Consider the following 25,805-nt stretch of genomic DNA (forward strand, 5'->3'; position numbering starts at 1 on the left):
CTAAGGGGCCTGAGCTATCAGGATAGGTTAAGCAGGTGAGGGCTGTATTCCCTGGACCACAGGATGGTGAAGGACAATTTCATAAAGGCATACAAAATGATGAGAGAAATAGATCGGGTGAACACAGAGAGTATTTTGCCCAGAAATGGTAACCAGGGGACATAGGTTTAAAGTGAGGTGGAAGAGATTTAACAGGAATCTGAGAGGTAACTTTTTACACAGAGGGTGGTGTATGTACGGAAAGGGCTGCTGGAGGAGAGGGATGAAGCAGGTACAATTGGAATATTTAAGAAAAAAAAGACCGATACGTGCATGGATTAGTTTTAGAGGGATATAGGCCAAATACAGGCAGGTGGGACTTGTGTGGGTAAGATATTTTGGTTGGCATGGGCAAGTTGGGTTGGAGGGCTGGTTTCCACCCTATATGAGTCTACATCATTAACTGAGAATTATTTCAACTATGGCGTTCTGAGGGGAATTGGACATATATCTGAAAGTGAAGGATTTTGAGACTGAGAAGAGAGTGAAAGAGTGGGTTGCTCTTACATTGGGATGGCCTGAAATTTTGAGTTGCTGTGATTTCTCCATTACAGATTTTGGAGCACAATCTCCTCCAAACTATTCACCAAAATCTCAAGTATTGGGAAAAGTTGGGAACACAAATGATCAATATAGAGCAGAAGGTGAAGAGTATGGTCTCTATAAATACTGCACCGTAAAGAATGAAGCATTTACCCTCCAAATTCTGCTACTCTCTTGTGAAGATGAACTCAGGACAACATTAATGACCTTATATTGACTTCCATAGACATAAACTCCTGGACTATCTTCAATCTGAGTTCATCAATTAAAGATCCAAATAACTTAGGGGAACAAACACATTATATTGAAATTACGATGCCATGGGGAAGTATTTTAATGCACCAAGATAACAAGCTTGGACTTCTGTCTGCAGAAGCTGCAGCATATGTTTCACTGAAATTACTATCATCCATTTTACTGATATTGATTCTGATTAATTCATATGTATTTTGTAACAAAAAGCTGTTAATACAATGTTGTTTTGTGCTGATGTTGCTCGATTTAATTTATCACTTTTCTTGCCCAGAGCAATTGACACAAAATTGTTAATGCTGCAATATTACTTTATTTTATGGCAAAGCTTGATGTTCAATGGGGGAAATTGTTCTGCAAAATACAAAATGTCATTTGCAAATGAATGATAACATGGTGAATTCTTATGGCCAGGCATTACTGTGGTTTCAGAAAATTGTTGCTTTTGATCACCCATTGTTCCTGTATATATTTGGACAAAAACAAAGGTGGGTTGGGTGGGGGGGGGAGAACTCTATTGTTAAGAGTTTACCCCATAAACTATGCAATCACTTGTGATTGTGCACAATATGTGCATATTACACAAGATAAACAATAACGTCTGCAGTGGCAAACATGCCAGAGCAACTCACAAGGACATGCAGCATCCGTAGAAAGTAAATGGTAACCAAAGTTTCAGCCCTGAACCCTACGTCAGGTATATACAGATAATTGTGTTTTTCAGGATGGCATGCATTCCATCCTCTTCTTGTGTACAGGTCGTGTCAGTGAGAAAGTGTGTCTTTGGATGTTTCCTGTTCATATTAAACAGTTGTAGATGAAGATGTAACTGGATTTTTAAAGGAGGTTTTGAACCTTTTACTCTATCATTTTGTAAACCTTTTGATACAGCAGAGGTTGGAATGCTTGATTTGAGAGTTTGGTGTTGGACAGATAGACAGTGTGAACCATCCATGAGGGAATGGTCAATGACTCAGTGCTGGTTATGTTGACCTTCATTCATCAATCCTGTCAATCAGTGTTGGTGAGGCTAAATTTGGATTATTGTGTGCAGTTTTGGTCACCTAACTACAGGAAAGATATCAAGATGTTTGAAAGAGTATAGAGAAGATTTACTAGGATGTTGCTAGGGCTTCAGGAACTGGGTTACAGATTAGGACTTTATTCCCTGGAGCATAGAAGAATAAAAGGAAATTTGATTATGAGAGGTATAGACAGAGTAAATGCAACTAAGCTTTTCCACTGAGGTTAGATGAGATACCACCCAGAGGAGCAAGTTAAAGGTGAATGGGAAAGGTTTAAAAAGAAGACATGAAAGGGTTTTGGCACATAATGTGAAGGAAAATCCAAAGGGTTTCTACAAGTAAATTAAAAGTAAAAGGATAGCAAGGGACAAAATTGGACCCCTAGAAAATCTGAGTGGTCAACTATATGTGGAGCCTCATGAAATGGGGAGATCTTAAACAATTTTTTTCATTAGTATTTACGCAGGAAACTGGCATAGTGAATAAGGATGGAGGGGAAACAAATAGAAGTGTCATGGAACATATGGAGTTTAAGGAGAAGGAGGTGCTTGCTGCCTTGCAACAAATAAAGGTAGACAAATCCCCTGGACTGGATTTAATATTCTCCCGTACCTTGAGGGAGACGAGTGCTAAGATTGCAGGGCCCCTGGTGGATGTATTCAAAATGTCCTTAGTCATGGTGGAGGTGCCAGAGGATTGGAGGGTGACTCATATTGTCCCTCAGTTTAATAAGGGCTCCAAGAGTAAACCAGGCAATTATAGGTCAGTGAGCCTGACATCAGTAGTATGTAAATTATTTGAAGGATTTCTGAAAGATAGGATATTAGTTATTTGGACTGTCTTCAGCTGATTAAGGACATGGATTTGTGTGCAGTAAGTCATGTTTAATAAATGTTCTATAGTTAATTATGTCTGTGTTACTTTGGAGGCTTCTTAAATAACTTAGAGATGCAAGATTCAAATAACAGAAGAGATTTTACTTATTGATGCCTTCCACCATTTCAGGAAACTGTTCACACACACTCACATATACGTACTCCCTACAATGGTGCACTACAGGTACTACAGTGAGAAGGGTGTATTCTTATGTGGTTACAAAATAGTTTGCATTATCCTGACTATATAACATCCCTCCTTCTCAAAATAAAGAAAAAGTTAGTGTTCTTTATCACTTTCTTTCCAGTGTAACTTAAGTAACTGGTACACTAATTTATTTATACAACTCTTTTTAAATAGTTCTTAAAAATATTGCACTGGCGGCAGTATGTTGCTTCACCATCTTGTGGATTTGGCTACAATTATTGGGCTTGTGTTGCTGGTACACGTGTAGATGATATAACTTGTGCTTCACCTGACAACTGGTTTGTTGATGTTTCAGTGTTAGTGGTTGTGGTCTCTTCACTTGATACCTCACTTGATATTGGTGTTGCAGCCCTTGCTGGTATTAAAGCTTTCTGCTTCATCACATTTTGTATTGGCCCGATGTGAATTCTGTTCCTCCTCAGTTGATTTCCAGAGTCTGTCCCCACAATGTATGGTCTTGGTGTCTCAGCTTCTCTGATGAACTTTGCTGGGGTCCATGGTTTCAACATTGGCTCTTGAATATGCACATGCTGCCCTTTGAAGTGATCTGGCAATGTTGGTGCTTGTTTATTATAATACTGGTGTCCTTCTTCATGTATGTCAGCCAGTCTTCTTCTGGTTTCATCCTGGTCTTCTGGAAGGTGTACTTTGCTTGGTAGAGTTGTTTTATATCTCCTGCCATTTAGAAGTTCTGCTGGGGACTTCATGTCAGGCCTTAAAGGTGTTGCTCGTAATGGTAGAAGAGCGAGGTCTGGGCCTTCTTTTGTTTCGCGACACTTAACTAGTGTGCGTTCTACAGTTTGCACTTTTCTTTCAATGAACCCATGACCTTTGGTGTAGTATGGGGATGATGTTGTGATAACAAACCCATACTCTGCAGTCAGCTTTCTGAATTCTTGTGATGTGAACTGTGTTCCATTGTCACATGTTACTTGCTCGAGTATTCCTTGTTCAGCATTGAGCACTCTCATTTCTGAGGTGACAGTTGACACTCTCAAGCCTTTTGATGAATGGAAACAGAGTAGTAACAGGCCACTATTAAATACCACTTTTGATTCTTAATGAACAAGTCTGGTCCCATTCTGCACCATGGCCTGGCAGGTACTTCTGTGGAAATCATTTCCTCTTTTTGTTGTGTGTTTTTGTACTTCTGGCATATTTGACATGTAGCCACCATATTTTTGATATCTTCGTATATACCAGTCCAGTACACGGCTGACTTCTCTATGAGTTTGCATGTCTCCATTCCCATGTGACCTTCATGTATTTTCTGGAGAATCTCTTTCTGCATTGTTTCAGTTATAATCAGTCTTGATCCAGCCAGCAGAGCATCATTCTCCAATGATATGTCATCTCTGATAGACCAATCTTCTTTGGCTTGGCTTCGCGGACGAAGATTTATGGAGGGGGTAAAAAGTCCACGTCAGCTGCAGGCTCGTTTGTGGCTGACCAGTCCGATGCGGAACAGGCAGACACGATTGCAGCGGTTGCAAGGGAAAATTGGTTGGTTGGGGTTGGGTGTTGGGTTTTTCCTCCTTTGCCTTTTGTCAGTGAGGTGGGCTCTGCGGTCTTCTTCAAAGGAGGCTGCTGCCCGCCAAACTGTGAGGCGCCAAGATGCACGGTTTGAGGCGTTATCAGCCCACTGGCGGTGGTCAATGTGGCAGGCACCAAGAGATTTCTTTAGGCAGTCCTTGTACCTTTTCTTTGGTGCACCTCTGTCACGGTGGCCAGTGGAGAGCTCGCCATATAATACGATCTTGGGAAGGCGATGGTCCTCCATTCTGGAGACGTGACCCATCCAGCGCAGCTGGATCTTCAGCAGCGTGGACTCGATGCTGTCGACCTCTGCCATCTCGAGTACCTCGACGTTAGGGGTGTGAGCGCTCCAATGGATGTTGAGGATGGAGCGGAGACAACGCTGGTGGAAGCGTTCTAGGAGCCGTAGGTGGTGCCGGTAGAGGACCCATGATTCGGAGCCGAACAGGAGTGTGGGTATGACAACGGCTCTGTATACGCTTATCTTTGTGAGGTTTTTCAGTTGGTTGTTTTTCCAGACTCTTTTGTGTAGTCTTCCAAAGGCGCTATTTGCCTTGGCGAGTCTGTTGTCTATCTCATTGTCGATCCTTGCATCTGATGAAATGGTGCAGCCGAGATGGTAAACTGGTTGACCGTTTTGAGTTTTGTGTGCCCGATGGAGATGTGGGGGGGCTGGTAGTCATGGTGGGGAGCTGGCTGATGGAGGACCTCAGTTTTCTTCAGGCTGACTTCCAGGCCAAACATTTTGGCAGTTTCCGCAAAGCAGGACGTCAAGCGCTGAAGAGCTGGCTCTGAATGGGCAACTAAAGCGGCATCATCTGCAAAGAGTAGTTCACGGACAAGTTTCTCTTGTGTCTTGGTGTGAGCTTGCAGGCGCCTCAGATTGAAGAGACTGCCATCCGTGCGGTACCGGATGTAAACAGCGTCTTCATTGTTGGGGTCTTTCATGGCTTGGTTCAGCATCATGCTGAAGAAGATTGAAAAGAGGGTTGGTGCGAGAACACAGCCTTGCTTCACGCCATTGTTAATGGAGAAGGGTTCAGAGAGCTCATTGCTGTATCTGACCCGACCTTGTTGGTTTTCGTGCAGTTGGATAATCATGTTGAGGAACTTTGGGGGACATCCGATGCGCTCTAGTATTTGCCAAAGCCCTTTCCTGCTCACGGTGTCGAAGGCTTTGGTGAGGTCAACAAAGGTGATGTAGAGTCCTTTGTTTTGTTCTCTACACTTTTCTTGGAGCTGTCTGAGGGCAAAGACCATGTCAGTGGTTCCTCTGATAGACCAATATTGACGTATTAAAGGTTGTATCTGCTTTATCCTCTCTGGCCATCCTTGTATTGCTTGTTGAGAAAGCATTTGCAGCACCTCATCCTTACTGGTTTATTCTCTGATCTGGCTTAGTTTATTACTGGTCACACTGACGAGATGATGTATCTTGATCCCCATGTCTTCCATTTCATATTTTGCAGTTGGGGAAAGTCATAACAAGGTATCAGAAGCACTATCTCTTGGCCTGGTATATATTTTACATTGACGTCGTAGCATTGTAGTTGTGGAACTAATCTCTGCAGTCCAGCTGGTGCCTTGCTTAGGTTCTTTCTCTGGATGTGTTCCAGTGGGCAACTCACTTCCTTCTTTCATCTCAGCCAACATCTTGTGAAGGTGTATGGATTCTAAGTCATCTGGGTGTCGGAGTTCTCATTGTTGTTTCATTTTATATGGTGGATCTTCTTGCCTTTTTTCTTCACTAGTATCATTGTTTTCTTCATAACAGACTTGCACTTCTTTGCCCATTGGTTTGCTTTACCACAGGCTCTACATTCGGGGCATTTATTTCAGTCATTGAAGGAGTGTTGTCTGCCACACTTCCTGCAGGACCTGGGGGTTTGCACTTTGCTGATCGTGCTCTTAATAACATTAACCCTTCCTTTTCTTTACTGTGGGTCTGCATAGATAGGTATTTCATTTGCATCCTTGTGGCTTTGAAGACTCTGGCTGTGTCTATAGCTTTGACCAGCTTCAAGCTATCCTTTAGGATGGGCACTCTCCTATATTAGTTGATCAACTAATCTTTCCTCTATATCCTTATATCTGCATTTTGCAGCAACAATTTTTAGTCTAGTGAGGAAGTTGTCAACAGTTTCATCAGTCTTTTGCATTAAGCCTTGAAATTCATAGCGTTTAATTCTATGATTAGATCTGGGTTCAAGGTGAGAAGCAAACTTTGCAAATATCTGCTCTGGAACATTTTTCTCCACCTCTGCATGCTCCCAGTCATTAAATAAGTCAAGGCCTCACTCCCTTTTCCAGAGAAGAATATAACTGACCTTCTCTGCTGTTGCATTTTTAAAATAGCTTTTGAATGCTAAATTGAACCTGCTGAAACTTTTTAAATGATTCAACAATGTCTTCAGCCTCCTCGTCCATCACTTGGTGAACTTCTGTTGCTCCAGCCATTTTTTCCAGTAATGTTTTTTCTCTTCTCCTTCATATTTCAGAGACTTTCAAAAAAATTTATTGGTGTTATTCTTGTTATACCGCTGCCACCATATTATGTCTCTGTGTTACTTGGGAGGATTCTTAAATAATTAGAGATGCAAAATTCAATAACAATAATTACTGATGCCTATTACCATTTCAGGAAACTGTTCATTCACATATACATGTACCCCACAGTTTTTACAATGAGAAGGGTGTATTTTTACGCGATTACAAAATAGTTCACATTATCCTGACTATGTAACAGTTACCAAGAAGCTTAATAAGGGAAAAGCTGTGGATGATGTCTATATGGACTTTAGTAAGGCCTTTGATAAGGTTTCACATCAGAGGTTGTTTCAGAAGGTTAGGACACTTGGTATTTATAGAGATGTTGCAAACTGGATTTGAAATTGGTGGAAGAAAACAAGAGACTGGAGGTTTGTGTTGAGAGGTGTGCCTCAGGGATCTGTATTGGGACAATTTATTTTTTGTTATCTATATAAATGACCTAGATGAAAACGTGATGAATTGGATCAGAAAATTTGCTGATGACACAAAGATAGGAGGCGTAGTAGACTGTGAGGAAGATTTTCAAAGCTTGCAGAGGGATCTGGACCAGCTGGGAAACTGGGCCAGTAAATGGCTGATGGAATTTAATGCAGATAAGTGTGAGGAGTTGCACTTTGGAAAAGCGAATCAGGATAGGATGTACATAGTAGGCCTTTGAGGAGTAAAGAGATCTGGGAATATATATACATTGTCCACATCAATATCACCTTCAGGGAACAGAGATGTAAAGAAAGCATTTGGCATTGTAGCCTTTATAAATCAAAGTATTAGGTATAGAAGTTGGAATGTTATGTTGAAGATATTCAAGTCATTGGTGAGGCCACACTTAGTATTCTAAGTATTATGCACATTTCTGGTAATTCAGCAGCAGGAAAGATTTCAATAAGATTGAAAGAGTGTAGAGAAGATTTACTAAGATGTTGTCAGGTCTTCAGGAGTTGGGTTACCAGGAAAGATTAAAGAGGTTAGGACTATACTCCTTGGAATGATGAAGGATGAGGGAATATAATAGAGGTTTATGAGTGGTATAGACAGAGTAGATGTGAGTAGGATGTTTCCACTTAGATTGGGGGAGATAAATACGAGAGGTCATAGATTTAGGCCAAAAGGAGAAAGGTATAAGGGAACATTAGGGGAAAGTATTTCACTCAGAGAGTGGTTTGAGTATGAAATGAGCTGCCATCTGATGTAGTGAATGCAGATTCAATCTGGACTTTTAAAAATAAATTGGATAAATACATGGATAGGAGAGGACTGGTGGGTTATGGAATGAGAGTAGGTCAGTGGGACAAGCTTGTTTCACTAGTTGGCACAGACCAGAAGGGTTGAATGGCCTGTTTTTCTGTGCTGTAATGTTCTATGGTCCTGTGGATGTTGGGAAGAGAGCTTTGCTAGTATTTCTACTTTGCTTTGAGAAATCTCTACCAGATCTCAAAAATGTATGAGAGGACCAAGGTTATTACTGCGAGTCTTGAGACAGTTGGCCAAAGACTGTGTTGATGCTTTGGAGAAGTAATAATTTCATCAATATTGACAGGCCACAATTTCAGGGGTGCATCATAGATATTGGGTTGGAGGGTATAATGATGTGGGCTGTCAGATGGGTAGAAGACAGTTAAGTTCTGAATGTTTAGCTTGAGCCCTGTGAAAGAGTCAGCTTTGTAGCTCAGTCACAATATGCAGGTACATAAGCCTAACTCCTGTAAATAGATGGTAGAAGTAGAATTGATCTTGGTTCCAGAATAGAAACAACAAAACTTGAATGGATAACCACGTTCCAGTCGATGCTTATTAGAGGCAAGGTGCAGAATTGCAAAGAGGAAATTGGAGAAGATCTCAGACATGATGTTAAAACCTTGCCTGGGTTTAATCTGCTCCGGATGGGTTGGGAAAGATAAGGAATAAACATCAACGTGCCCGATTCACAAAACATTTGATATTCAAGTCAAATATTTTAATTTTAGTGCTGACAAAATTTCTATCCATTCTTTTTGACACAGAGCAGCCAAATCAATTTCGTCTGGTAAATTATACCCCAGTAACTTGGATTTCAGTTGCTATGCCACATTTCTAAAAATCAACAAACTTCCAGTTTGCAATAGTTTCTGCTTATTTTCTGGAGATTAAATATATCAATCAAAAAATTTAAATAAATCCAATGTTCCATTCTCTGTTTATTTTTGGAGGTCCTACTTCAGGAGCTAAACTAATAATCAACAGGAGCATGAAAGGAGGTTATTTGCAGAGGGCACCCTGTGATGGCATCATCCGTAGAGTGATTGGGTCTGTATGTGAACTTGCTGCGCCCCATAACAAGCCCTTTGAAGCACTTCATGATGACAGACATGAGTACGACATTGAGGCAGGACATAGATGACTTCTTCGGCACGGGGACTGTTCGAACCACATCATCAAGTTCTCTGATGACACCGCCATGGTGGGCCTGATCAGTAAGAATGACGAGTTAGCATACAGAGATGAGGTGCTGTCACTAATGGATTGGTGCAGAACCAACAACCTGTATCTGAACATTTTTTTAAAAGTTTGTCAACTTCAGGAGGGCCTGGGGGATTATGCTCCACTCACCATTGACAGCACTACCGTTGAGGTCATCAAGAGTATCAAGTTCCTTGGAGAGCACTTGGTGGAGAATCTCACCTGGCCTCTTAACACCAGCACCATAGCCAAGAAAGCCCAGCAGTACCCCTTCGTCCTGCGAAGACTGTGGAAATTTCATCTCCCATTTCCCCCCCAAAACCCCCATCTTCACTACATTCTACTGAGGATGTATTGAGAGCATCTTGTGCAACTGCATCACTGTCTGGTTTGGAAGCTGTACCTATTTTGACCACAGAACCCTGAAGAGGATAGTGAAGTCAGCAGAAAAGATCATTGGGGGCTCTCTTCCTAGCATGAAGGACATCTATGACAGATGAAAGGCAGTAAACATTGTCAAGGACTCCACAAACCCCTCATATAAACTGTTCTCCCTTCTGCCATCTGGTAGGATTGTAATCCTCTGGCTTTCCCTTCCTGAAGTCAACAATCAACTCCTTAGTTTCGGTGACATTGAGGGAAAGGTTTTTGTTGGTCCACCATTCAGCCAAGTTTTCAATCTCCCTCCTGTATGCTGCCTCATCACCTTTCTTTGTACAACGCACTACTGTTGTATCTTTGGAAAATTTGTAGACGATGTTATTGTCGTACTGAGCTACACAGAGAATGCAACCCAGAGGTGCTCTGTCACTGATGGAGATTGTGCAGATGTTCTTGCCATTCCTCACTATTTATGGTCTGGAGGTGATGAAATCCATAATACAATTATACAATGAAGTGTTGAGTCCCGTGTTTTGGAGTTTGCTGATCAATTTTGAGAGTATTATGGTGCTATATGCTGACCTATAGTCAATAAATGGCATCCTGGTGAATGCATCTTTACTGTCCAGGTGTTCCAGGGCTTGGTATGGAGCCAGTGAGTTGGTATCTGGTGTAGACCTGTTGCTATGATAGGTGAACTGGAACGTATCCATGTCACTGCTCAGACAGGAGCTGCTATGCTTCAATACCAGCCTTTCAAAGCATGAAAATCTAAAAGTCTAATGAAAGTCTAAAATAAAGGCACAAAAAGTGAGGATGGTAGAAACTTGGCAGTCTCTGTAGATTTGCTGCAGATGTCCTAGCGTCAGAAATTGCAGCTGCCTTCAGTTATTGCCAAACAGATATCTACATGCAGTTGGTGGTGTAATTGTGACCATAATCATTCCAACTCTGCTGACAGCTGAACTTTCTGGCATATCTTCTTTCATGCCATTAAATGCTGCAACTGGGACACTTTAAAAGCAAAATCATCATTAATTTTCTATAGACTTGCCAAATAGTACAGATTAAAGTTTGTGGTTAGATGATTTATTATTCACAAAGGTGCAATAGAAACTTGATCACCAATTTTATATCCCTTCTTTTTATTTCCTATTTCTGTATTCTGTGGCAGTCATTTTGATTTTTTTGGGTGATTTTTTGGAACCAATATTTAAGTTTTGAATTCTGAAGAAAATATTTCATCTCTGTTAAAAATAAAATAAAAATAAAACAGTAAATCATAACTAAAGAGACAGTTAAAAAAATGAAAACAAAAGAATCATATATCGTGTGAACATTCTTTAAGGAGCCTCTTTGTACCTGATGATACTCTTTTCACAGGCTCCAACTGGACAAGTGGCTAATTGCCCGAGGGATCATTTGAATACATTTAAGAATTTATATTAAGTTTTTGTATAGAGCACACGATAGAAATTTCTGCTGGCTTGAAGAACATGCACAGCTTGAACTAAGTAGCAATGGGCTGGCACTGTTCCTGACATAAATATAAAAAGGCAGTGAAATGACAGTTTGCAGTTATTGGATGATTGGATGCAATTAATATTTGCTGTGATCCCATTTCAGAAAATTTTTGATCTAGGTCTATAATAGACAATGCCAGCAGGGCTGAACGGAATGTATTAATTCAACATGAAGTTGGGAGCATTTTTAAGTACCTTTCTTTTCCTCAGAGGAGAGATGAGGACCAATGTTCCTTTCAGTTAAGAAGCCTTCTGTGCCTCTTCTGAAAACTTCAGAAACCAGAAACTTGATTACTTTTGGCAAAATTACTTATGATTATACCATCCTTGAACCAAGAAAATTTTGTTACGTGCCCAGAGGACTCCAAAACCCAGCAGCAATAGAAATTCACCAAGACAAACGGTTACTTAAACAAAAGTTGTTTTTAATTTTTTATACATAAAAACAGGATCAAACTTTAACTTATTACTATTAACTTAACCCCTTTCTATTTCTATGTGCACGTGTATGTAATGTGTATATGTTCAGGAAATTTCTCTGTTTCACTGTCCAGTCATTCACTTTTCACTTCTGAGTTCATCAGTATCAGGCAAATCTTGTACAGTGCACAGAATTTAACATTTATGAATCTTCACCAGGCTCTGGTGCTTAATTTTAAGTGGTGACCTCTCAGGAAGTTTCTTGTTGGAGCGCCCGTTGGACACACAAACTGATTTCCTTCAATCAGTCACATCAGTGCCTTGCCGCAGAAACGCCCCATCGTGTGTTTTCTAAATTATAACCTCTTCTTCCAGGTCACCATGGAGTTCTCTTTGTTTCCCTTATTTCAGGAGAAACACTTCAGCCAGCCATTTCCTCTTGTAAGGACTACAAGGGTTTTGAACAGGCTGAACTCAGAACTCACAACCAATCTTCAAAAAGTGGGGTCTTTCAATAAGCCTGCCAGCTTGCCATTTTGCATCCTCAACTGCTACTGTAGAACTGATTGCTCTCTCACTCGTGCTTTCTCTCTCAGAAGACTTCTGTTTGTTTTTTCTCTCTCTGCTTGTAAAAACCAAAAAAGCTCTCCCAAGGTTCCAAACCCAATCTTTGAAACTCTGAACCTGTACTTTATTGCCCAAACGCAATAGATCAGCATTCTTTATTGCTTCTGCAAAGCCTCAACATCTAGCTTCAGCAAAGCTCTTACATTTTAAATGAGATGTCTTTTATGAAGTGACCTACGCTAAATTCCCACAATCTATCTCTTACTTATTTATAAGTAATTTATACTTATTTATCCATAACCACAATAATATAACCCATAACAATATCATGTTTGCAAGATAAATTAAGATGAAATTAACTTTTCTGATGGACCGGCTCGTAATCCCTTAGGTGATTTTAAGTATCTTTTTCTGTTTAATAGAAAATACTGAAGGCTTCCACTGTTTCTGAACAGAAGGGATCAACAGATTATTTGACAGATCAAAGTAGAAAGAAATTATTTCTGTGGGGTTTATGTTAAATAAAATTTAGAAAGCCAATACTCATGGTTTGTGAGGCAGTGGTGGGGTGGGGGAGGGGGGGGGTGGAGAGAAATGTGATTGAAGTAAAGCTTCTTTATATGAGCTGGTAATCTGTGATTGTATTCCCTCTTGTAGAAGATTGGCTATCTAATTTAGTGATAGCAGTAAAATAGGCTACTATTTATTCATTTATGCTGCATTCCAGTGTAAAAGGTAATTGAAAGTATTTACAAATAATTTTTCAATTGATGGGACCTAATGCCTACAAGGCACTAAAACAGTTTGTTATGCTTTATCACTGGTAGTAATTTAGAGTCATGAAATTGCAGAACACTTAGTAATGTCACAAGTATGTATTTAAGTCTTGGTTTGCAGTGCTGTAAAATATTATCCTGCCAAGAAGCTGGATAACACTAAATATTGTCTGTAGCCCTGAATGTATAGAATAGTTTCAAATCTCCTTAACCAGTACTGATACCATTACAGACTCCAAACAGCATCATGAACATCTTTAGTGTCTTAGTTAATGGACGGGCTGGTGTCATAATTTCTTCCCTTTTCAAATCTTTACCATGTTTTATATTAATACTCAATGTGGGAATGTTGATTTCTTCAAGTTGCTGAATGACACAAAGACTCATCTGGTCACTTATACAACAGCTTCATCCTGATTCAGTTTAGTACTGCAAGATTTGATGATGCCATTATTGAGACTGCAGTGATTTATTTGAGCAAGTTGTTCATTTCTGGGTTTTACATTATTTTATCCATAACCATAATAATTTTATCATCTCAAAATTATTTTAATCTTAGTGGTTTTTCTTGAAGATCCTACATGAAAACATTTGATTGAACTGAATTGTTTTTCTGCATATGTTGAGAAATCATCTTTTAAATTATTTTATTTAATTGGTAATGATGCATCTTGAAGAAGAAACTACTTTATTGTTTCTTTCAGACAATTGTAGCCAGGGAATGGATTGGGGCAAAATGTTATTTTCAAAGAAAGAAAATAAGTTCAAGCTTCTGATTGTACATTGTTCTCTGGTTTTCAGTGAAAACGGAATTGGACATAAACACGAACATATGGCAGTACTTTTATAAAAATAAATAAATATTGACTAATAAATTGTAGAGTCCTGGAGGGTTAGTGTGAGCAGTTCATTCAGTCGTTCAGCAGTCTCACTGTCCGTGGGAAGAAACTGTTTCTTGGCCTGGTAGTCTTGGCTCTGATACTCCTCTTTCCAGGGGGAGTAGTTGAAAGATGCGGTGTGCAGATTGGTATGGGTCCTCAATGATTTTGAGAGCCCTTTTAAAACAATAACCTGGTAAATCATATCAATAGAGGGAGAGAGGGGAGACTCCAGTAACCCTTTCTGCTGCTCTTATAGTCTTGTGAATTGGCCTCCCATCTAATGCTCTACAAATCTGTACCACACTGTGTTGCAGCCGGCCAGGATGCTCTCGATAGGCTACTGTAGAAAGTTGATACAATACTGTCTCAGCCTTCTAAGGAAGTGCAGTTGCTGTTGCATTTTCCTAATGAGTGGGATAAGTTTGACAAAGTTGTGTCCAGGATTGGTCACTTGTTAAGTGAACTCCAAGGAAATTGGTGCTCTCTACTTTCTTCACTATCGAGTTATTAATGTGTAGTGGAGGATGGTCATTCCTGGTCCTCCTGAGTCCATGATCATTTCTTTTCTCTTGCCCTGTTGAGACTCAGGTTGTTATTGTCTTGCACCATATCATAAGATTTTGCACCTCTTCTCTGTACTGTTGTGTAGTTGTTGCTGATGAGGCCAACTACTGTTGTGCCATCTGTAAAGTTGATGACTCTGTTGGAGCTGGATCTGGCGTGGTCATTGTGCATCAGTAGTGTGAACAGGAGTGAGCTGAGCACACATCCCTGAGGTGCACCAGTGCATAGCGTGATGGTGCTCGACTTTCTGCTGCTGACCCGGGCAGACTGTGGTCTTCTTGGTAGTCCAGAAACCAGTTACAGAGAGGGGTGATGAGTCCCAGCGAGGACAGCTTCTCTACCATCTCCTGGATTATGACTGTATTGAATGCAGAGCTGGTCAATGAACAACAGCCTGGCGTATGAGGAATAATTCTCCAGGTGAGTCAGGAGGAAGTGAAGGGACAAGATTATAGCATAAGTGGAATGGTTCCATCTGTAGACAAATTGAAATAGGTCGAGTGTCTCTGGGAGCTGAGCTTTGATGTGTTTCATCATTTGATGCTCATAGCATTTTATAATGGTGAAGGTCAATGCCACTGGGCGGTAGTCATTGAGACTTGTTATTATTGCCTTCTTTCGTACCAGGCTAATGGTGGCTGTCTTGAAATTCATGGGGGTGATAGACTGCTGCAGTGATGTGGTGAAGATGTCTGAAGGGCCTTTGTCAGTTAGTCTGTGCAGTCCTTTAGTACCTGACCAGGTATTTTGTCTGTTACCGCTGCCATCTGTGGTTTCACCTTGTATAGGGTTCTCCTCACTTCAGCCACGGCTCTGCAAGGGGCCCATTCATCAGGGGGATACAGAGCTTTCTTTGGCATCAGCCTGTTCTTCTCATTAAACCATGCATAGAAAATGTTCAATCTGTATAGAAGGGAGGCATCATTGTCTGTTATGGTGTTGATCCCTTGACACATGCACCTCATGTCACACACCTGTATATGAATCTTCAATGCTACCCACACTGTCTTTTGGATCGCATGGGAGAGTTAAAATATGGCTGATCCTAATCTTAGTGCCATCTTGTCTTCTGTCCTGAAGGCAAATCATGAGCTCTGAGAAGGGACTGAACCTATGCATCCATCCATGGTTTCTGGTTAGCCCTGGTTTGAAGCATTTGATCTCAGTAATGCCCACAATACACTTGCTGATGTTGCCAGTCACTGAGCTAATATACTTCTCAATATTTACATGACTATTGCAGGTGGCCACCTCCCTGAAACAGCTCCAGTCCATGGTCTCAAAACAGTCTTGCAGCTCGGCTGTGCACTCCATTAACACCCCCCCCCCCACCCCAATCCATGTCCTGATCTCCCTACCTAATGGCTTAGTTTTGGCAGCAGTCCAAATCCCAGGGTTAGCAGGATGGATATGTGATCTGTTTATCCAAGGTGGGGTTGAGGGGCAGCCTTGTATACACTCGATCTAGGATGTTCTCTCCTTTGATGGTGAAGTTGACATGTTGTTTAAACCATGGTCAGACTGTTTGCAATTTGGTGTGGTTGAAGTGTTTATTAATTCTCAGATTCAGATTTATTGTCAGTACATGACATCACGAGAGAGAGAGAGAGATGTTTAAAGTTAAGAACAATGCCAGAAAACTTACAAACAGCAAAGTACCACAGAACAAATCTGCTTTTATTGTGATGTTGCTTGAAGGATAATTATTGGTCAGCACATCAGGTATAATTTGCTTGCTCATTAGTAAATGGCACTGGAAATGTTATCTGCATCTGAAGAAATACACAGGTCTTCTCATAAGGGAGATTCTCTTTCTCTGATCCACTTGAATTATATCAGAAATGGTAAACTCATTGTCAAAAGAGACTTGTGAAATAGGAATTTCTTCCACTGGAGCAGAGAAATTGAGAAAAGCTAAAGCTAATATTGTCAACTAGGTTTATATTGTAGATTTTATCAGGATTGGAATAATTTGGGGTAATTGAAAGAGGAATATTAGCATATGTGAATACTTGTATATATTAACCACCAAAGCTACCAGTAATTAGAGCAGAAAACAATGGTTGCCTGAGCATATAAATGCAAGAGGATTTTGGACTCCAAAGGAGTACATGTAACTTCTACAGCTAAAAATTTATAATAGAACAAGAAATGTTTTCCAATGAAGGGGAAATTTTGCAAAAATTAATTCGAAAGAAGCTTGGCAAACCACAATGCCAAGTTCCCAAATATGTGAGGACTGATGAAAGATTAAGTCCCTCATAATTTCCTGTCACTCACATGGCCATAGTCACCATTTTTTTTGTTCAGCATTGTAGAAAGACTATTAAAGTCATAGAAACCAGACCATATATTCACTTGAACATCACCCGAAACCAGAAACCAACAATCAAGAGATGTCAGGTATTGGAATTATTTCCACCTTTAAGGAAATATTTCATAGCATTTTTCAAATATAATTAAAAAATGGTGAATATGGAAGGAGTCAGTGACAAAGATTCATCCCTTCAGCAAGACCACGAGAAGTGGGAGGATTTATTTATGTAGAAAACTGTGGCAGTCAACTGTACCAGTGATCTTCATTTATGAAGGAGAAAACGAATAACCACTTAAAAGGAAGGAGGATGAGCTTTTGGAAAACTGAGGGAAGGACAAAAATGTGTAGAGGATGCCAAATAGAAATTTGTAATTAAATGACCATTATTATATTTTTTAACATTCCTCAAAAAAGCCACCAGAATGTTCACCCTCTGAGGTGCATTCTGTGGGGGTAGATGTAAACTTTGTGAATTAGTGTGAACTGGGTAAAAGTAAGTGAGCAGTCTTGGGATACCTTCAAATTGACTGCTCTTGACTGCTAAAAGCTGTGCTGTTTAACAAGCCCTATAAGAGGATTGGCAGATCTTTCAAAAGCTATTTTTTGCACCTTGTTTTAATCATCCCCTTCTGTTACCATTCAGACAGTCAAAAGCCCTGGGGTAATCATTTAGGCTCTGCCATTTTTCATGGACGATGTGACAACAGTGCCATGGGCTTCCCCATGGGAATTCCCCATGTTTTTAGAAGGAGAAGCACTGATGTCAGTTTGCACCAATGGCACTCTCACCGCTCTGCAGGAAGCCACACAGCGCCATTAAAATGTGAGGTGAACACACCTTGAACTTTTTTTTTTAAGTGGTAGATCAGTGCCAATTTACACTACAAGTTGTGACAGGTTTTTGTTTCATATTATCCCCAAGATGTCCTGCTGGCAAACCCTTCCACAGGGATGAGACACAAGAGCTCTCAAGGCCATGAACACTTTCAGATTCCCTGATTTAGCTGCCAGTGCCAATAAAAGCAAACTAAATCAGTCCGCTGCCCTTGACAATTTTGAACAAGTCATTGATAACTTTGTTTTCTCAACGAACTAATTTCAACCTCTTCTCTGGGGGATTGACAGCAACATGAAGGGGCAAGAGCTAAACACCAGCAATCCCAAACAGTCAAAAGGTGTAAACATTGCATCTACAGGATAACACCCTTCTTTGATGTGGATATTCAAATAACTATTAATGTGCAGCATCCGTCAATGGATAAATGTTTGTTTTCTGAACAATGTTTCATTTTTTAAATTTCAAACAAAACCATCATTATCAACCTGCAGGATGCAGGGGGAGGACTGGGGGTTAGAGCAGAGCCTGGCACATTTGGCTTCTTTGCTAATTTGTCACTTGCTCTATGGAGCCTCACTTTGAAGAGAACTTTAACACCATTATAAACCTTTTGCATAAAAAGACAGGAAAGGCGTGTGGATGGAGGGTTTTAGAAATTGGTGGCAATTAGAAATAGAGGAGATTTGATTTAAAATAGGTATCCAATTTGCAGAAATGGCAGTAGGACAGACTTCATTTAAGCTGTACCACTGCTGATCCTAACCCTGATCTTTAGGAGGTTCTGCAGGTATTCCAGACCAATGCTTACTGTGGCACCATCCAGAAGCCCATTGCTGGCTCCTTCTGTGCTCTCTGTCCAATCACCCATCCAGCTTCCTACTTCCCACCCAGGAACTTTTCCAGAGCCGCATCTGACATTACTGAAGCTGAAAACTGATGTTAATGCAACATTATTATTAAGGCCCAACCTTAGTTGGGGACAGAGGCCCTTTCCTGTACCTAGCAAAATATTCTCTGTCATTGCTGAAACACAGACATTGCAGACTCCAATTTTTCTTCCCTGAGCTGATTTCAAATTGAAAGTTTGATGCTGAGTGATAGTGGAAGAGTTCACCTCTCAAGTCATCACCTTTATTTATCGTTCATACCATGTTCGCACAGTAAAGATGAAATAATGTTTCTCCAGGTCCATGGAGCATATTTACATAAATAGAAGTTAAACATTAAATTATTAAGATGTATACAGTAAAAGTCCACAGAACACCATCCACATATGTTCTGGGAATTCAGGAGCCTGATGGCTTGGGGGGAAAACCTGTTACTCAATCTGGACACAAGGACCCAATTCTGCAGTACCTCCTACCAGATGGCAGACAGGAGAACAGTTTACATGAGGGGTTTGTGGAGTCCTTGACAATGTTTATTGCCTTTCACCTGCATAGATTGTCATAGAGGTCCTTCATTGTAGGAAGAGAGCCCCCAATAATCTTTTCCGTTGACTTCACTATCCTCTTCAGGGTTCTGTGGTCCGAGTAGGTACAGCTTCCAAACCACACAGTGATGCAGTTACACAGGATGCTCTCAATACATCCTCAGTAGAATGTAGTGAAGATGAGGGGGATGGGAGATGAAATTTCCTCAGCCTTCACAGGAATTGGGGGTACTGCTGGGCTTTCTTAGCTATGGAGCTGGTGTTAAGGGGCCAGGTGAGATTCTCCACCAAGTGCTCTCCAGGAACTTGATACCAAGGAACTCCATACCAAGCCCTGGAACACCTGGACAGTAAAGATGCATTCACCAGGATACTATTTATTGACTATAGGTCAGCATATAGCACCATAATACTCTCAAAATTGATCAGCAAACTCCAAAACACAGGACTCAACACTTCATTGTATAATTGTATTATGGATTTCATCACCTCCAGACCATAAATAGTGAGGAATGGCAAGAACATCTGCACAATCTCCATCAGTGACAGAGCACCTCAGGGTTGCATTCTCTGTGTAGCTCAGTATGACAATAACATCGTCTACAAATTTTCCAAAGATACAACAGTAGTGCATTGTACAAAGAAAGGTGATGAGGCAGCATATAGGAGGGAGATTGAAAACTTGGCTGAATGGTGGACCAACAAAAACCTTTCCCTCAATGTCACCAAAACTAAGGAGTTGATTGTTGACTTCAGGAAGGGAAAGCCAGAGGATTACAATCCTACCAGATGGCAGAAGGGAGAACAGTTTACATGAGGGGTTTGTGGAGTCCTTGACAATGTTTACGGCCTTTCACCTGTCATAGATGTCCTTCATGCTAGGAAGAGAGCCCTCAATGCTCTTTTCCGCTGACTTCACTATCCTCTTCAGGGTTCTGTGGTCCGAATAGGTACAGCTTCCAAACCAGACGGTGATGCAGTTGCACAAGATGCTCTCAATATATCCTCAGTAGAATGTAGTGAAGATGGGGGGGGGGGTGGGGGGAATGGGAGATGAAATTTCCACAGCCTTCGCAGGACGTAGGGGTACTGCTGGACTTTCTTGGCTATGGAGCTGGTGTTAAGGGGCCAGGTGAGATTCTCCACCAAGTGCTCTCCAAGGAACTTGATACTCTTGATGACCTCAACGGTAGTGCTGTCAATGGTGAGTGGAGCATAATCCCCCAGGCCCTCCTGAAGTCGACAAACTTTAAAAAAAATGTTCAGATACAGGTTGTTGGTTCTGCACCAATCCATTAGTGACAGCACCTCATCTCTGTATGCTAACTTGTCATTCTTACTGATCAGGCCCACCATGGCGGTGTCATCAGCGAACTTGATGATGTGGTTCGAGCTGTCCCCGTGCCGAAAAAGTCATCTATGTCCTGCCTCAATGTCGTACTCACGTCTGTCATCATGAAGTGCTTCAAAGGGCTTGTATGGGGCACAGCAAGTTCTTGCTACCCCCACCACTAGACGCCCTGCAATTCACATACAGACCCAATCACTCTACGGATGATGCCATCGCAGGGTGCCCTCTGCAAATAACCTCCTTTCATGCTCCTGTTGATTATTAGTTTAGCTCCTGAAGTAGGACATCCAAAAATAAACAGAGAATGGAACATTGGATTTATTTAAATTTTTTGATTGATATATTTAATCTCCAGAAAATAAGCAGAAACTATTGCAAACTGGAAGTTTGTTGATTTTTAGAAATGTGGCATAGCAACTGAAATCCAAGTTACTGGGGTATAATTTACCAGACGAAATTGATTTGGCTGCTCTGTGTCAAAAAGAATGGATAAAAATTTTGTCAGCACTAAAATTAAAATATTTGACTTGAATATCAAATGTTTTGTGAATCGGGCACATTGATGTTTATACCTTATCTTTCCCAACCCATCCGGAGCAGATTAAACCCAGGCAAGGTTTTAACATCATGTCTGAGATCTTCTCCAATTTCCTCTTTGCAATTCTGCACCTTGCCTCCAATAAGCATCCACTGGAACGTGGTTATCCATTCAAGTTTTGTTGTTTCTATTCTGGAACCAAGATCAATTCTACTTCAACCATCTATTTACAGGAGTTAGGCTTATGTACCTGCACATTGAGACTGAGCTGTAAAGCTGACTCATTCACAGGGTTCAAGCTAAACATTCAGAACTTAACTGTCTTCTACCCATCTGACAGCCCACATCAATAAAAATAACTGTCCAGCATATAGTAAAACATGCTATATGTGCAATAAAAGCAACCATTATGCCCATTGCTGTAGGAACTAAGTGCAACAAAGCAAGGTTCATGCAGTAGATGAAAAGGAGGTAGAGGAATTCTATGTAGACGTGACTGAAAAGAAAAAAAAGACTGGATGTTGAGATTAAAAGTGATTGACATAAACATTTCAATTAAATTGGATACTGGAGTAAAGATCAGACCAAGATGCATGGAACAAAAGTGAAGGTGACAGGATTATCAGGTACCAATATACCAGTGTAAAGAGAATGCATGGTCAAAGTGAAACACAAGGACAAAGAGCAAATGCTAGCATTCATTGTGGTACCAAAGGATGTACAGGCCATACTAAGTTTAACAGCCTGTGAGAAACTGAACTTGGTAAAAAGAGTCCTCATGCTGAAAAGCAAAGGAGAGACAGTCTATGATGAACTCATGAAAGGGTACATTTCAGGGTCTAGGCTGTCTTCCAGGAGAATACAGAGTGATTAAACGTGTGCCACTGATAATACATCCATGTAGGAAATTTACATTTGTGCTTCAAAACCAACTAAAGGCAGAGTTGGACAGGATGGAAAGCCTGAACGTGATTTAGAAGATAGATGAGCCAACGGAGTGGGTGAGTTCACATGTCATTGTGGAGAAAAAGAATGGAAAGCTTGGAATTTGCCTGGATCCAAGAGATCTAAACAGACCAATAAAGAGAGAACACTAAGTTTCTGACACTTGAAATCATGTCACAGTTTGCAAATGCAAAGTTTTTCAGCATCACCAGGATTTTTGCAGTTGAAATTGGATGAAGCAAGTTCAAGACTGCATGTTCAATAGTTCATTTGGCAGATACAGATTCCTAAAGTTACCATTTGGAATTGCCTCACCTCCTGAAGTGTATCACAGAACTATCCATACAGTTCTGCACCTCAATGGATGCCATCATAATATGGGAAACCATGAGAATGGAGCATGAAAGAGACTAAGTGCTGGAAGCAACAAGGAAAGCAAACCTGAAGCTGAATAGAGAGAAAAGCAAGCTCAGGGTGACAGAACAAACATTTGTAGGAGATATTATTGACTAGATCCAGAAAGTTGTCCGCCATTGGGAACATGCAAAGGCCACAATGCAAAAAGGACATACAGAGGTTTAATGGAATGGTCAACTAAATGGGTAAATTCATATTCAACCTCTCAGAAAAGATGGCTCCATTGAGAAGACTAACAGAAAAGAACATTGAATGGGAGTGGGATCATGACCATGAAAAGTCATGGAGCGAACGAAAGAAACTGCTCACAGAGGAACCAGTTCTGAAGTTTTATGAGCTAGTGACACCCATCCAGATATCACCAGATGCATCACATAGTGGGCTCAGTGCAGTTTTTCTCCAAAAATATGAAGAATGGCAACCCATTGTACATTCATCATGCTCAATGACAGACGCTGAGACGTGATTCGCTCAAATTGAAAAGGAGCTGCTCAGCATCACATATGCCTGTGAAAGATTTTGTCACATTGTGTTAGGACAAGCAATCAGTGTCGAGACTGACCATAAGCCCTTAATTGCAATGTTCCATAAGCCATTAAATGAATTTCCACTGAGAATACAAAAAATGATAAGGCTACAACACTATACACTGAATATGTTGTATACTCCGGGTAAGCTAATGTACACAGCAGACACGTTGTCTAGAGCTGTTGACAAGAAAGAGCCCGCAAACACTAAAATGGATGAAGACGTTAATGCCTTTCTGGACATGATCACAGGTGCACTGCCCATATCAGATGCAAAAAATGGAGCTCAAAGTCAGAAAAACAAATATGAAACACAGACAACTGGATGTCCCAACATGAAGCAGTTCTGCTCACCTGACATTTCAGAGTACTGGAACTGCAGGGCGAATTATCAGTGGTTGAAGACATCTACAAAGGAAATAAAATCCTTATTCCAAAGAGTTTGAGAAAAGAGATGCCAAAAAGGATCTATGGAGGACATCTCACAATCAATAAGTGTAAGAAAAGAGTACAAGAGGTGATGTACTGACCAAGAATCAACAATGATATAACAAATGAAGTGTCAAACTGTACAACATGCTGGAAATATCAAGCAATCCTGCAGAACCACAAAATTCATGCCCAGCTCCATACAGACCTTACCAGAATGTCAAGGGAAGGACTATCTTGTAGTCACAGACTATTACTCCCTGTATCCAGAAATTTGTAAACTGAATACTCCCACTGCAAATGCTGTAATAACAGGTATGAAAGCCATATTCTCCAGACATGGCGTGGCAAGTGAGATCTTTACAGACAATGGCCCCCAAATTTGTAATTTAAAGTTCTGACAGTTTGCCAAGGTGTGGGACTTTGTACACACCACGTCAAGTTTTCATTTTCCAAGTGGAAAAATCAGTACTGTTAGTGAAAAGACTGATAAACAAGGCAAAAGACAGTGAAACAGACTTCTATCAGAGCATGATAGTATACCTCACAACACCACTCGAGTGTGGTATGTAACCAGCTCAACTCCTTATGGGACATAGGCCAAGATAAAACCTACCCATTCAAGAGAACCTCCTAAAACAAAAGAGGGGGAGAAAGTGACAAAGTTTAAAGAACAACAGAAAGAAAAGCAAAAGTATTAATTTGACAGAGGAACAAAACCCTACCTGAACTCCACACTGGTGACCAAGTAAGGCTAAAAGACTAAATGAACTTATGGACTTAGAAGGGAACTGTCCTTAGTGAAGTCCAACCAAGATCATACAGTGTTCAGACATCTTCAAATGGGACCAGCCACAAAAGTTGAAAAGACGGATACTGTTGAACAACCTGAATACACATCTGAGAAGACATCATCTGAGGCAACAACTCCGATTCAAGGACAATCAATCAAGAGATTATCAAGACACTGGAATCCTCCTAAGACACTCATTAAAGACTCCTGTTATAGAATGCTATCTTATTCGCTCTTCAAGTTTTAGTGTATGTAAAACAAGTTAAAAATGTTAACAATGTTGATAATAATGAAAATGTAAGTTCTTGTTTGTTAAAGTTAAAATTGCAGAGTTATACAAAGAAAGCATGTTAGTTAAAAGTAAGCTACTTTTAAGAAAGGGAAATGTAATGATAGTGATCATGTTTGCTTGGCAACTATCAATGCCTTACTGTTTGATTTGACTTGGCTGCCAGCAGGGGGCTGACACACAGTATGTGAGACCTGTAATGGAGAACTGCAGCCTCATGGCATTCCTCATGTGCTGTTTACAACAACTTTAAAGTGAAGAAGTTTCCTTCATCCATGTGTTGTCTGAGAACTCACACATGAATACAAAATGAAACAGTTAACACATCTGAAGTGAAACATTCTCTCAGTACTTGTCTGGAGTATGGAATCCATGTAATCAAGAATCGCCATGTTCCTCAAGTCATTAATAGTTTCTAGCTGGTCAGTATAAACCTTCACTAATGCACATTTGGTACAAATTGCAACTTTTTTTGGTGGCTGTTTTTTGTGGGATTTTTGTTCTCTCTAGTATACTTTTTCAGCATCAAATTCCTCCAAATGAGGAATAAATACAACAAAATACATACAACATTTGTCTATGTTAAAATTTTCAACCTCACTCATCTGAAATCTGTATTGATTATTTAGCCACAGAAACAGCAAACCCCACTTTACGCAATTAATTTGTTCAAATTTTTTCTCTCACAAAACAAATTCACGTGAAGCAATTAATAGAATAATTATAATGAATTCCTGTCCTTTCAGATCATCCATCAGGACTTATAAAAATGTGCTTTATAAACAACCTTTATCTGCATAAAATGCAAAAACTGTTAAGGTTAATAAAAATAATTCTGATATTTTTCATTTATTTCATAATTACATCATAACTAAATGATTTCTTAGAAAAATATTTCTCTCATTATACAATTTCCTATAGCTAGTGATTGCTTTTTCTAATTTGCTATGACTTCCATGCTTCTTTCCATGTTAGGATTAACAATGGACAAAAATCCTTGATGGTTTCAACAAATTCAAATCCTTCTTCAAGTTCTTTTATGGTGATTTATTTAGCTGTATTTTCAGCTGTTTCACCCTCTGTCTTCAGCTTCTTCAAATGCACATTGCTCATCAAGTTGAAGATAATTTTCGCTTAATTCTTCTACATGCGAAACAAACAATTTTCGCACATTTTCTGTAGCCAAGTTGAAACTTATGTTACTTCCAATAGCTATTATTTTGACATGGGACTGATGCCAAGAAAATCATTTGCACAATGGGGCAAAATATATTTCCAAACTGCTTGCATAATGCTGGAAGTAACCTCTTGCCATGAAAGTTCAATGTTTAATAGCCTGCTTTATATTGTATT

Source organism: Narcine bancroftii, chromosome 1 (assembly GCF_036971445.1).
Source record: "Narcine bancroftii isolate sNarBan1 chromosome 1, sNarBan1.hap1, whole genome shotgun sequence".
NCBI lineage: Eukaryota > Metazoa > Chordata > Chondrichthyes > Torpediniformes > Narcinidae > Narcine > Narcine bancroftii.